Below are 13,292 nucleotides of genomic sequence, written 5' to 3'. Positions count from 1 at the left end.
ATCTCTACAATAAATCAAAAATTATCCGGGTGTGGTAGTGTGCGCCTGTAGTTCCAGCTACTTGGAAGGCTGAGGCGGAAGGATCGCCGGAGCCCAGCAGGTCGAGGCTGTGGTGGCCGCGAGTGTGCCACTGCACTCCAGTCTGGGCGACAGAGTGAGACTCCAACTCAAAAAACAAAACAAACAAAACAACAAAAAAACCCCAGTATATTTTGGACACCTTTTTGGATTATTACTTTTAACTCTGCATCTTATAGCAGAACTACTTAAAACAGGGCCTGGTCCAAAGGGAGTGGTATACAGTTGAATGCTATTTTTCTTTTTAGTATTTTATTTAATAAGTATAAATATTTTATTGAATTAACTCATCATAATTAACTTATCTAATTCCTCACTGGAAAACATTTAAGTTACTTTCATTTTTATTTAACTTTTCAAAAAAATACAATTGTAAGCATTCTTCTTAATCTTTTTTTTTTTTTTTTTGAGTTGGAGTCTTACTCTGGCGCCCAGACTGGAGTGCAGTGGCCACTCCCAGCCACCGCAGCCTCGACCTGCTGGACTCCGGTGATCCTTTCGCCTAGCCTTCCAAGTAGCTGGAACTATAGGCGCATGCTACCACACCCGGCTAGTTTTTGATTTATTGTAGAGATGAGGTCTCGCTAAGTTGCCCAGGCGGGTCTCGAACCCTCAGGCTCAGGCAATCCACTCACCTCAGCCTCCCAAGGCGCGGGATTACAGGCTGAGCCACTGAGTCCAGTGATATACTGTTTTTTTTAATTTATTTTTATTTTTTATACATATATTTTGAATCAGAGTCTTACTCTGTCACCTAGGCTGAAGTGCTGTGGCACACTGCTCACAGCCACTGCAATCTTGACCTGCTGGGCTCAGGCGATCCTTCTACCTCAGCCTTCCAAGTAGCTGGAACTACAGACATGCACCACCATTCTCAGCTAATTCTTTTGATTTATTGTAGAGATGCGATCTTGCCAAGTTGCCCAGGCTGGTCTTGAACCCATTGGCTCGGGCAATTCTCTCCTCAGCTCCCAAAGTGCTGGGATCATAGATGTGAGCTACCACACCTGTTTTGTTTTGTTTTGTTTTAAGTCGAAATCTCACTCTGTAACCCAGACTGGAGTACAGTGGCACAATCACGGCCACCACAGCCTTGACCTGCTGGGTTTCAGGCAATCTTTCCACCTCAGCCTTCCAAGTAGTTGGAACTACGGGTGTCTACCATCACGCCCGGCTAATTTTTTTTTTTTTTTAATTTATTGTAGAGACAAGGTCTTGCCCAGACTGGTCTCAAACCCTTTAAGCTCAGGCAATCCTCTTGCCTCCACCTCCCAAAGTGCCGGATTACAGACACGAGCCACCACATCCGGTTTCAAGATATACTGTTAAATGGAAAAACAAACAATCACATTGCAGTTTGTGAAATCTGATTTTTGCAAAGTAAAGATCCTTGTACGTTGCTGGTGGGAATGTAGCAGTTTCATTTGCTATGAGAAACAGTTTTGACAGTGCCTCAAAAAATTCAACATAGAATTGCCATGTGACTCAGATTTTCCTCTTATGGGTATACCCCAAAAGAACTGAAAACATCCAGGTATGGTGGCTCACGCCTGTAATCCCAGCACTTTGGGAGGCTGTGGTGAGAGGATTGCCTCAGTCCAGGGGTTCGAGACCAGCCTGGGCAACTTGGTAAGATCTTGTCTCTACAATAAATAAATAAAAAATTAGCCAGGTGTGGTGGCGCAAGCCTGTGGTTCCAGCTACTTGGAAGGTTGAGGTGGAAGGATTGCCTGAGCCCAGCAGGTCAAGGTTGCAGTGGCATAAACGTGATACGGCACTCCAGCCAGAGCAACAGAGTGAGACACCCACTCAAAAAAAAAAAAAATTGAAAACAGAGACTCAAACAAAAACCTGTACATGAATGTTCATAGCAACACTATTCATAATAGCCTAAAGGTGGTGTGATGGTTTATTTTTATTTTTTTATTTATTTTTGAGTTGGAGTCTCACTCTGTCGCCCATACTGGAGTGCAGTGGCTGCTCCCGACCACTGCAGCCTCGACCTGCTGGGCTCCGGCAATCCTTCCACCTTCGCCTTCCAAGTAGCTGGAACTATAGGTGCGTGCTACCACACCCGGCTGATTTTTGATTTACTGCAGAGATGAGGTCTCGCCAAGCTGCCCAGGCGGGTCATGAGTCCGCGGGCTCAGGCAATTCACTCACCTCAGCCTCCCAAAGGCGCGGGATTACAGGCTGAGCCACCGAACCCGGCTGATGGTTTATTTTTATATGTTAACTTGGTTGCACCCAGATATTTGGTCAAACGTTATTCTGGATGTTTCTGTGAAAGTGTTTTTCAAATGAGATTAACATTATCGGCTGGACTCGGTGGCTCAGCCTGTAATCCCAGTACTTTGGGAGGCCAAGGCAAATGGATTGCCTGAGCCTGCGGGTTCAAGACCCACCTGGGCAACTTGGTGAGACCTCATCTCTACAATAAAAAAAATTAGCCAGGCATGGTAGTGTGTGCCTGTATTTCTGGCTACTTGGAAGGCTGGGACAGAGGGATCGCTGGAGCCCAGCATGTCGAGGCTGCGGTGGCTGCGAGCGTGCCACTGCACTCCAGTCTGGGAGACAGAGTGAGACTCCAACTCAAACAACAGCAACAAAAAAAAAACATTAAAAATTGTGGACTCTGAGTGAAGTAGATTGCTCTCTATAGAGTGGGCATGTCCCATCCAATCAGTTGAAGACCTTAGTAGAACAACAACTGATGTCCTCCAAGCAAGAAGGAATTCTGCCAGCAGGCAGCCTTCAGACCTGAACTGTATCATAAGCTCTTTCCAAGGTCTCCAGCTGGCTGGCCTACCCTGCAGATTTTGGACTTCCCAGTCTTCACAGTTGTGTGTGCCAATTCCTCAGAATAAATTTCTTTCTCTACATATACACATCCTATTGATTGTTTCTCTGGAGAACCCAGACTGATACAGAGTATGGGGAAACAGCTCAAATGGTCATCAGCAGATGAATGGGTGAACCCATATTGGTATATACATATAATAAAATATGACTCAGTCATTAAAAGAGATGATATATTTATTTGTGCTACAAAGTGTATGAACCTCAAAATTACTACTTTATCTTTTATTTTTATTTTATTTATTTATTTATTTATTTTTGATTTATTGTAGAGATGAGGTCTTGCTGCCCAGGAGGGTCTTGAACCTGTGGGCTCAGGCAATCCACTCACCTCAGCCTCCCAAAGGCGCGGGATTACAGGCTGAGCCACCGAGTCCGGCTTTTATTTTATTTTTTAAGAAATGGAGGTCTCACTCTATTGCCCAGATGTCCTGAACACACTCACGGTCACCCCAGCATCAACCTGTTGGGCTCCGGCAATCCTTTCGCCTCAGTCTTCCAAGTAGCCAGAACTACAGACATGCGCTACCACAAACACTAATCTACTTTCTGTAGGAGTCCAGCTCCTGCTGGGTTCAGGGTACCCCAAAGGTGGAGACGGCGTACGCGTTTGGGGGCAAGAAGAAAGAGGGAAAGAGAGAGAGAGAAAGAAAGAGGCTGGACCCCTGTCTAGTGCAGAAGACATTTATTGGGAATTACAATGGGTCTTTTATACACAAAGCCAGGTGTGTGAGGGGCGTCCCTCACCTACCAGATGTTCTTTCAGGTATGAGGAAGAAAATCCCATAACAGACATTAACCTTAATCCATGACTGCCTATAAACTCTTTTCACCCTATGCTAATTTATACTAATACCAAGTTAAATGATAACCTAAAAATCCCATAACAAATGCTAACCTTAATCCGTGACTGACCTATCCTATAAGCCTTTTTCATCCTATGCTGATTTATACTAATACCAAGTTAAACGATTCTATAGAAACTTAAATATTTACTTTACAAGCTAAAGCTGCCCATCCCAGAATGTTTGGAATGTGACCCAGTCTAAAGCTCACAGTGGGCTACCTGCAAGTAACCTAGCCACATTCTTTCAACAAAATGGCTGTCTAAACTTATATTTCTAAAAGTATATTCTACAATTTACATCTTAACTCAACTTCAATAAATCCTAAAATCACGACCCAGAAGCCTGTGACCAATACTAAGGCTCTTAGATGTGACCTGAATTTGAATTATAAGTTGTGTGAAAGCCAAAACTGCAGTTTGTGGAAGAATGGGAGCAATGAGCTTCTAAAGTTAGCTTATGTTCATCCCAGTCTCAGAGTTTTTATGTTTTGAGCTTGCAGGAGCTTATTCTGGTTATAGTGCTGAGTAGAAAGGGTGGAAATGAGGTCAATAGCTCCCGAATGCATCCTAGTGGTCTCGGGGTCAATGGCCCTTCCTGATTCCTAATGCTCAGTAGGCCTCCGTGGCTGGCTACCAACAACTTTCTATCTCTGTAATATATCTATTTTGAATATTTCATATAAATGAAATCATACAAATATGTGACTTTCATGTTTGACTTCTTTTCATTTAAAATAATCATTTTAAGCCGGGCTCGGTGGCTCAACCTATAATCCCGCACCTTTGGGAGGCTGAGGTGAATGGATTGTCTGAGCCTGTGGGTTCGAGATCCACCTGGGCAGCGAGACCTCATCTCTACAATAAATCAAAAAATCAGCCGGGTGTGGTAGCACATGCCTGTAATTCTGGCTACTCGGAAGGCTGAGGCGGAAGGATCACCGGAGCCCAGCAGGCGAGGCTGGCCACCGCACTCCAGTCTGGGCAACCGAGTGAGACTCCAACTCAAATAATAATAATAATAATTTAAATAATTTTGCCGGGTACGGTGGCTCAGCCTGTAATCCCAGCACATAGGGAGGCCGAGGCAAGTGGATTGCCTGAGACCACGGGTTTGAGACCAGCCTGGGCAACCTGGCAAGACCTCGTCTCTACAATAAATAAAAAATTAGCCAGGCATGGTAGTACACGGCTGTAGTTCCAGCTACCTGGAAGAGTGACGCAGAAGGATCACCAGAGCCCAGCTAGTGGATGTGTGCGTGCCACTGCACTTTGGCCTGGGCGATGGAGTGAGATTCCAACTAAAAAAAAAAAAAAACCTAAAGAAGGAGAAATTTCCATTTTCTCCTGTATACACTTCTGTATTATTTAAATATTTGGAAGTATGTAATATTTTTTACAATAAAAGACAGACTAAGCCAGGTACATGGCTCATGCCTGTAATTCCCAAATTCTGGGAGGCTGAGACATGAAGATTGCCTGAGCCTGGGGGTTCGAGACCAGCCTGGGCAGCATGGCAAGCCTTCATCTCTACAATAAATAAATAAATAAATTAGCCGGGTATTGTGGCTCAGGTCTGTGGTTCCAGCTACTTGGAAGGCTGAGGCAGAAGGATCGCCTGAACCCAGCAGTCCAGGCTGCAGTGGCAGTGAGTGTGCCCCTGCACTCCAGCCTGAGCGACAGAGTTAGACTCTGACTCAAAAAAAAAAAAAAAAAAGACTAGAGTGTGTTGTAAAGAGACTCTCAGAGTATTGAGGTTTGTTTCCCTTATACGAGGGGTTCCTTGGTTTGATTAAGCAGACAGGTTTTAATGCCTGACTTAAAGTGCCCATGTCATCCTGATAAAATTATGTCATCTTTTTATCCTCTTCTACACTGAATATTCATGGACCTCTTGTGGCAGAACTGGTTGTGTCCCTTGTCAGTCCTGTGTTGCAAGAAGAGCAAATGACCTTACTAAACATCTAATTTTTGGAGAAGCAGAACAGGTTGGTTTTCATTAACCTCTGCAGTTCCTTCTCCTTCCCTTCATCTCAGTCTCCTAATCCTTCTTCCTCTGGGCAGGGTTTCTGGGACCAAGAGCTCAAATGCCGTATTTACAAGCTGTGCTTGTCGTCCCAGCATCTGTGTACCTGATTTGGCATTAACACCCTGATTTTCTTTTGGCAGACATCCCTCCCGGCTTCTCGCTCCACCTCTGAGACTTGGGAGGATTCGGATTTATCTCTGGGTTCTAAAACAGGCACGTGACAGGTCTGGCCAATCAGATCATTCCATCTCTGCAGCCCTGTGATTGGCTCAGGGGTAGGCACGTGACTGGGAAAGCTAATGTGACACTAACTGGAGTTGTTTGCTGGAACCTTTGGAGAGGATAATCTCTCTTCTGGAATTGCTAAGCAGTAGAAAATAACCTAAGTATCTGAGGAATAAGAAGAAAGCAACCAGAAGGAAAAAACCAAGAGATGAAAAGAGATAATATCTGAAAGGGTTTAGTCTTTTTGCCTCAGCATAACCATTAGAAAGCGTCATTCTACTGCAGGACAAACAGCAGCCTATCCCATTCCCCTCGGCAAATCTCCTTCAGATGCAAGACCAGGACAGCCCAACCTTTCAATACATGGTTTGGCAAAATAATCTCTTTTTTTTTTTGAGTTGGAGTCTCACTCTGTCACCCAGACTGGAGGGCAGTGGCCGCTCCCGGCCACTCCAGCCTCGACCTGCTGGGCTCCGGCGATCCTTCCACCTCAGCCTTCCGAGTAGCGGAACTACAGGCGTGCGCTACCATGCCCTGCTCATTTTTTTGATTTATTGTAGAGATGAGGCCTCGCCAAGTTGCCCAGGCGGGTCTCAAACCTGCGGGCTCAGGCAATCCAGTCACCTCAGCCTTCCAAAGGCACAGGATTACAGGCTGAGCCACCAAGCCCGGCTCTCTAATTTACTCTTAAATAAACTTTTCTTTCTTAACCTCTGTGTGTTGCAATTCTTTGCATTTACTCGGATCTCTGAGTTACCAGCGCCGCGCCTCCACTCTCTCTCTCCATCCATCCACCCTCACCCTATCCAGACCCTAACAGTTTCCTTTCTAAAAAACTTTTGTTTTTTGAGTCAGGGTCTCTGCTGCCCAGGCCGGTGTGCAGTGGCATGATCACGACGATCACGACTCACATTAGCCTTGACCTCCTGGGCTCAGACAATCCTTCTACCTCACAGTCCCGAGTAGCTGGGACTACAGGCACGCACCTCCACACCTGGAGAGATATTTTTATTTTGACATGAGGTTTTGCTATTTTGCCCAGGATGTTCCTAAACGCCTGGACTCAAGCAATCTGCCCACTTCAGCCTCGCAAAGTGCTGAGATTACAGGTGTGAGCCACTGTGCTCAGTCAATAAAAAAATAAATGCTTTTAAATTTGAAATAATTTCAAAGTTACAGAAAAGTTTCGAGAATGGCACAAAGTAACAGTAAAAAGAAACTCGCAGAATCACTAAATGGACACACTTTTCACATTTGCTTTCTAATTCTTTGAGAGACTCTTGAACATGTTATTTTATCTCTAGAATTTCAGTTATTGAAACTGAGATCCACTTTTATACTCTTAAATAAATCATTTTTATTTAAAAATTTTACAACCAAATTGAACATCAGAGACGCAAGAAGAGGGTGCCACCTTTCTGAGAGAGCAATTCTTGGAGGAAATCCATAAGAGAGAAAGATGCCATATAAAAACTCTCTTTTCAGAAAAATACAAGTGTTTTCAATTTAGACTAGACCTAACAGATGAATATTAGTTTGTTTTGTTTTGTTTTTTTGAGTTGGAGCCTCACTCCATTGCCCAGGCTGGAGTGCAATGGCACTCTCATGGCCATTCTAACGTTGACCTGCTGGGCTCCAGTGATCCTTTTGCCTAAGCCTTCCAAGTAGTCACAACTACAGGTGTGTGCTACCGCGCCAGGCTGATTTTTGATTTATTGTAGAGATGAGGTCTCGCCAAGTTGCCGGACTGGTCTCAAACCCACGGGCTCAGCAACCCACTTGCCTCGGCCTCCCAAAGTGCTGGGATTACAGGCTGAGCCACCGAGCCTGGCCTGAAAGTTAGTTTTTAGGGTAGTTCATTTAGCCTGGGAATAAACTGAGCTAGTTCACTTAGCAGTTTTTTTTTTTTGAGTTGGAGTCTCACTCTGTCACCCAGACTGGAGTACAGTGGCCGCTCCCGGCCACTGCAGCCTCGACCTGCTGGGTTCCTGCAATCCTTCCGCCTCAGCCTTCCAAGTAGCTGGAACTACAGGCGCGCGCTACCACGCCCAGCTAATTTTTGATTTATTGTAGAGATGAGGTCTCGCCAAGTTGCCCAGGCGGGTCTTGAACTCGTGGGCTCAGGCAATCCATTCACCTCAGCCTCCCAAAGTGTGGGATTACAGGCTGAGCCACCGAACCCGGCCACTTAGCAGTTTTTATCCCTGAAGAGCTCCCAGCCACCGCAGCCTCAACCTGCTGGGCTCCAGCGATCCTTCCACCTCAGCCTTCCAAGTAGCCAGAATTACAGAATTACATTGACATGTTGAATTCAATTGTATGTATGGCGTGTGTCTGGGAATTTGTTGCTAACATCATTTTTATTTTTAGAGATGAGGATCTGGCTGTGGTGCCCAGGCTGGCCTCAAACTCCTGGGCTCAAGTATCCTCCCACCTCAGCCTCCTGAGTACCTGGGACTATAGGCACATGTCATCACATCCAGCTATTTATTGCTAAAGTACTAGGCTTTGATATTTTGATTACTTAAACAATTAGGCAAATTAGCCATTAGCCCTGTGATGATTCTCTTTGGGCTGGACCTTGTTCTACTTACTCTGAAATGCCTTCTCCCTTGGGAGAGAAAGCAATCAAGTGACAGTTGTAGACCATATTGAGTAACCTTACAGATGTAATAATTGAAAATTGCACAACTGTAAAATTTGGAAATTAAAAATTATTATAGTTCTTTATAACCTTCTAACTATTTTGAGTTTTCATCAAAATGCAAGTCTGTTGATGAGATTCTGCAATGCAAGGACACGGCATCTACTGTGACTTGGTGGAGGAAAAAATGTTCAGAAACACCAGGCCAGAGCAGGTCTTAATAAACCCCGGTAAGGGCTGTTTTTTGTAAGCCCTAACCCAGTGTGCCCATCATGACTAATTTGACAATGAAAGAAAATCCAATTCAAATTGGCTTAAGGAAATATTCCACAACTGGTTGTGGAGAAGACTTTGCATACACAGGGCAGCACCCTCTGAAAAGCAACAACAGACACCTAAGACTTCCAGGGGTGGGGTGGGAGGGGAATAGACATCATTGTACTAGTCCAGCCGTCACTAATCAAACAATGATAACAAGCCTCAGGAAGGGGAGGGACTTATTATCTAGAGTTGCTACAACGTATTATCTAAAATGTCCATTTTCTGTTTTGTTTTTGTTTTTCAGTTAGAGTCTTACTTTGTGGCTCAGACTGGAGTGCAGTGGCATGCTCATGGCCACTAAATCCTCGATTGCTCAGGTAATCCTTTCACCTAAATCTTCCAAGTAGCTGGACCTACAGACCCACACCACCACTCCTGGCTGGTTTCTTTTGATTTATGGTAGAGATAAGGTCTTGCCAATTTGCCCAGGCTGGTTTCGAACCCCCGGGGTCAATCCTCTCACTAAAGTGTTGGCATTACAGGAGTGAGCTACCTCACCCATTTTAAAATGTTCATTTTCTTTCTTTTTTTTGAGTTGGAGTCTTACTCCGTCACCCAGTCTGGAGTTCAGTGACACGCTCACTGCCATCCCAGCATCGACCTGCTGGGCTCCAGCAATCATTTCGCCTCAGCCTTCCAAGTAGCTGGAGCTACAGGCACATGATACCGCACCTAGTTCATTTTTTATTTATTGTAGAGATGAGGTCTCGCCAAGTTGCCCGGACTGGTCTTGAACCTGCAGGCTCAGACAATTCACTCCCCTTGGCCTCCTAAAGTGCTGGAATTACAGGCTAAGCCACCGAACCCGGCCTAAAATGTCCATTTTCAATAGCAAAATACACAATTGCCAAGTAACAGGTAAGTGTGATCCATAAAAAGGAAAAAATAAAAAAGAACAGGCAGACCCGTAGAAACTTTTATAACTGGCATGAGCCACCGTGTCCAGCCTCCAGCACATTTTTGAGGGAATTCTAAATAAGAGGCTTTCTCAACTGGGTGCAGTAACTCACCCCTGTAATCCCAGCACTTAGGGAGACCAAGGCAGGAGGGTCACTGGAGCCCAGGAGTTTGACGCGGCAGTGAGCCATGATCACACCACTGTATTCCAGCCTGGGTGAGAGAAAAAAATTTAAAAAGTGCTAGAATTCACTCAGGTTGACCTACCCTTGAATCAATTAGTCAGTGTTACCAGCAGAATACTATATGATGATAGGCTTAAACCTGGGTCACAGACTCCACTTTTGGATGAGGGGTGGATGGGCCCAACAAGACCAGTTGGGTAGAGTGTGGGGAAGAGATGAACCCTTCTAATAAAAATGGACCTGTTATTAAGAGTGAAAGGCAGTCCACAAATATCCATCTCATCCCAAGTGATACATTGTGGAAATGCTCAGAATGATCAGTGATCTATCACAGAAACAAAGGACTGAGTACCACATGTTCTCACTCATAAGCGGATCCTGAACAATTATTATAATACTATAATAAAGGGATTGCCAGTAGTGGGAAACTGCCAGTGGAGCGGGAAATGCTTCATCAATAAGAGTAACTGATCTCAAACCAGGTGAAGTGGGAACCAAAGTGAGGCCCAAACTTTACCTGTACAATGACCATTTGTATACCTAACCCTGAATTGTACCTGTCTTTATTTTTATTTATTTATTTATTTATTTATTTATTTATTTATTTTGAGTTGGAGTCTCACTCTGTCTCCCAGACGGGAGTGCAGTGGCCGCTCCCGGCCACCACAGCCTCGACCTGCTGGGCTCCAGCCATCCCTCCACCTCAGCCTTCCAAGTAGCCGGAACTACAGGCGCACGCTACCACACCCAGCTGATTTTTTGATTTATTGTAGAGATGAGGTCTCACCAAGTTGCCCAGGCAGGTCTCAAACCCGTGGGCTCAGGCAAGTCACTCACCTCAGCCTCCCAAGGCTCGGGACTACAGGCTGAGCCACCGAGCCCGGCTTGTACCTGTCTTTAAAAGAAAAAAGAAAAGAAAATGCTCAGAAACAGGGGAAAGAAAATGTCTGACTCAGGACCAATCCAGTCCCAAGAGCGGAAAAACAAAACTCATGATTTCTTGAAAATCTGGTACACATTATTGTAAGGCATCACATGTTTTAAGAAGTCACTTCTAATTCAGGCAGCCCAGGGCAAACCCTTTCATTTTCATCAATAGAAGACTTCTCAGAAAGTGAGTGCCAAAATTGCCCCTTGTCTATGCTTCCTTTCAAAGGCCAGTCTTTCAACATCACTTCCCCCTCATCCTTCAGCCTGGTCTCACACCTTTGTTTCCTTAATTGAGGCATGATTTTCTTGACCACGTTTTCCTCTTGTGTTAAAGGAAATACCAGGATTTCTGATAGCATCAGTTAGGAATGCATTCTGTAGGACAATTAGAAAGTCCTACTCCATTGATTTAAACATATAAGAGGGTACTTGTTTTTCACAATAGGAACCCCAGAACAGAGAAAGTCAAGAAGTAATATGGCAAGTCAACAAAGCTATCAGGAATCCAGACTACGTATATGTGTCCAGTTCCTAACCCTTAGCACATAGACCTCATTCTCAGGCTTGTCTGGCATGGTTGCAACACGGCTGTGGTAACTTCTGCCTTATGTTCCTGGTTCATTCAGAAAAAGGGAAGAAAAGTCAAGTCTTTTCTTGACTTTTGTGGTCTTGCCTTTTTATTTGGGAAGTGTTAAATGATACATTTTTTTTTTTTTGAGTTGGAGTCTTACTCTGTTGCCCAGACTGGAGTGCAGTGGCCGCTCCCGGCCACCGCAGCCTCGACCTGCTGGACTCTGGCGATCCTTCTGCCTCAGCCTTCCAAGTAGCTGGAACTACAGGCACGCGCTACCACACCCAGCTAATTTTTGACTTATTGTAGAGATAAGGTCTCGCCAAGTTGCCCAGGTGGGTCTCGAACCCACGGGCTCAGGCAATCCACTCACCTCAGTCTCCCAAAGTGCTGGGATTACAGGCTGAACCACTGAGCCTGGCTTAAAATAAACATTTTTCAAATATTTTATTTCACTCATTAAATAATAAGGAAATCACTAAGATATTAAAACCAGTTGAAAGGAAAAATTTTAAAAACACATGCACATAGGCAGACACATACATGCAAACACAAGCAATCAGGAATGCTGGGATGAATTTCCAAATAAATGGGAAACTAATCAATATCAACAGAAAAATAATCAATTGCTGCTCCTCTATTTGCAGCAATTGCATTTCTATGAACAAGAACTGTTTACATTACTGTCAGTTTCCTGCAATTTACACAATTGTAAAATAGCTCAAAGACAATGGAAGATTGAGATGGTAAGGTGTGTGCTAGACAGGACATCCCATATTCTTTCTTGCTCATTTCAAAATCTCTCACAATGTTTCCTGAGGAGAGGGATGCCCTCTTCTGAGACTTCTACTTACGTTGTAACCAAAGCCTATATTATAAAAATCATAAGGTGTTTGTTTTACTTATTTTCTGTTCTCTTTATCCTTTTCTTCCTCCATTCATGATTGCTTACACAAGTCATTTCAGTAGAGGGTAGTCACTAATAATTGATTCTCTTCCTCTCCTAATCCTCAGTGACTGCCCACAAGATTAATGAACTTGTTTTTCTTTTAAAGAACAATGATCCCTGGGTCATATAGACCTCCTTGATGGCATCCAGAAATTTAATTGACTGAGGGCTGACAACAGCTTTGATTACCAGGGATCTCACCTCTCACACACCTACCTTATTCATAAAAGCCCTCAGTTATGTTCAAAGGCAAGTTGGATTTGAGGGTTTGCCTCCCCCATCCTCATACTTTGGCCAAATCAAATACACCTTTCTCTGCTCCTAAGTGCTGATATGTCAATGTTTGACTCACTGCATATCAAGTACAGAAACTTAGCTTTGGGGCTTCTACAACATCTCATTGACCAGACTGTCACATCCCCATTTTTATTGCAAGGGAGGCTAGGAATTGAGAATGTTTAGCTGAACACATGATCTCAAGTAAAATGAGATTCTGTTAGTAAGGAAGTCCCCCTCACCTATACCACTTGATGTGTTGAGGGTGCTAGATTATTTAGTAATATTTGTATATAGGAGTGTGAGACTGTCTGTAGTGGATAAGTGTTTTTTTTTTTGTTTTTTATTTTAGTCAGAGTCTCACTCTGTCACCCAGGCTGGAGTGCAGTGGCATGCTCACGGCCATCCCAGAATCAACCTGCTGGACTCAGGCGATCCTTCCACCTCTGCCTTCCAAGTAGCTGGAACTACTGGCGTGTGCTAC

The sequence above is a fragment of the Carlito syrichta genome, unplaced genomic scaffold, assembly GCF_000164805.1.
Source record: "Carlito syrichta isolate Samal-C Ts95f unplaced genomic scaffold, Tarsius_syrichta-2.0.1 Scaffold145297, whole genome shotgun sequence".
Taxonomy (NCBI): domain Eukaryota; kingdom Metazoa; phylum Chordata; class Mammalia; order Primates; family Tarsiidae; genus Carlito; species Carlito syrichta.
The sequence above is the reverse complement of the archived record's forward strand: the minus strand, read 5'-3'. Positions refer to the sequence as shown.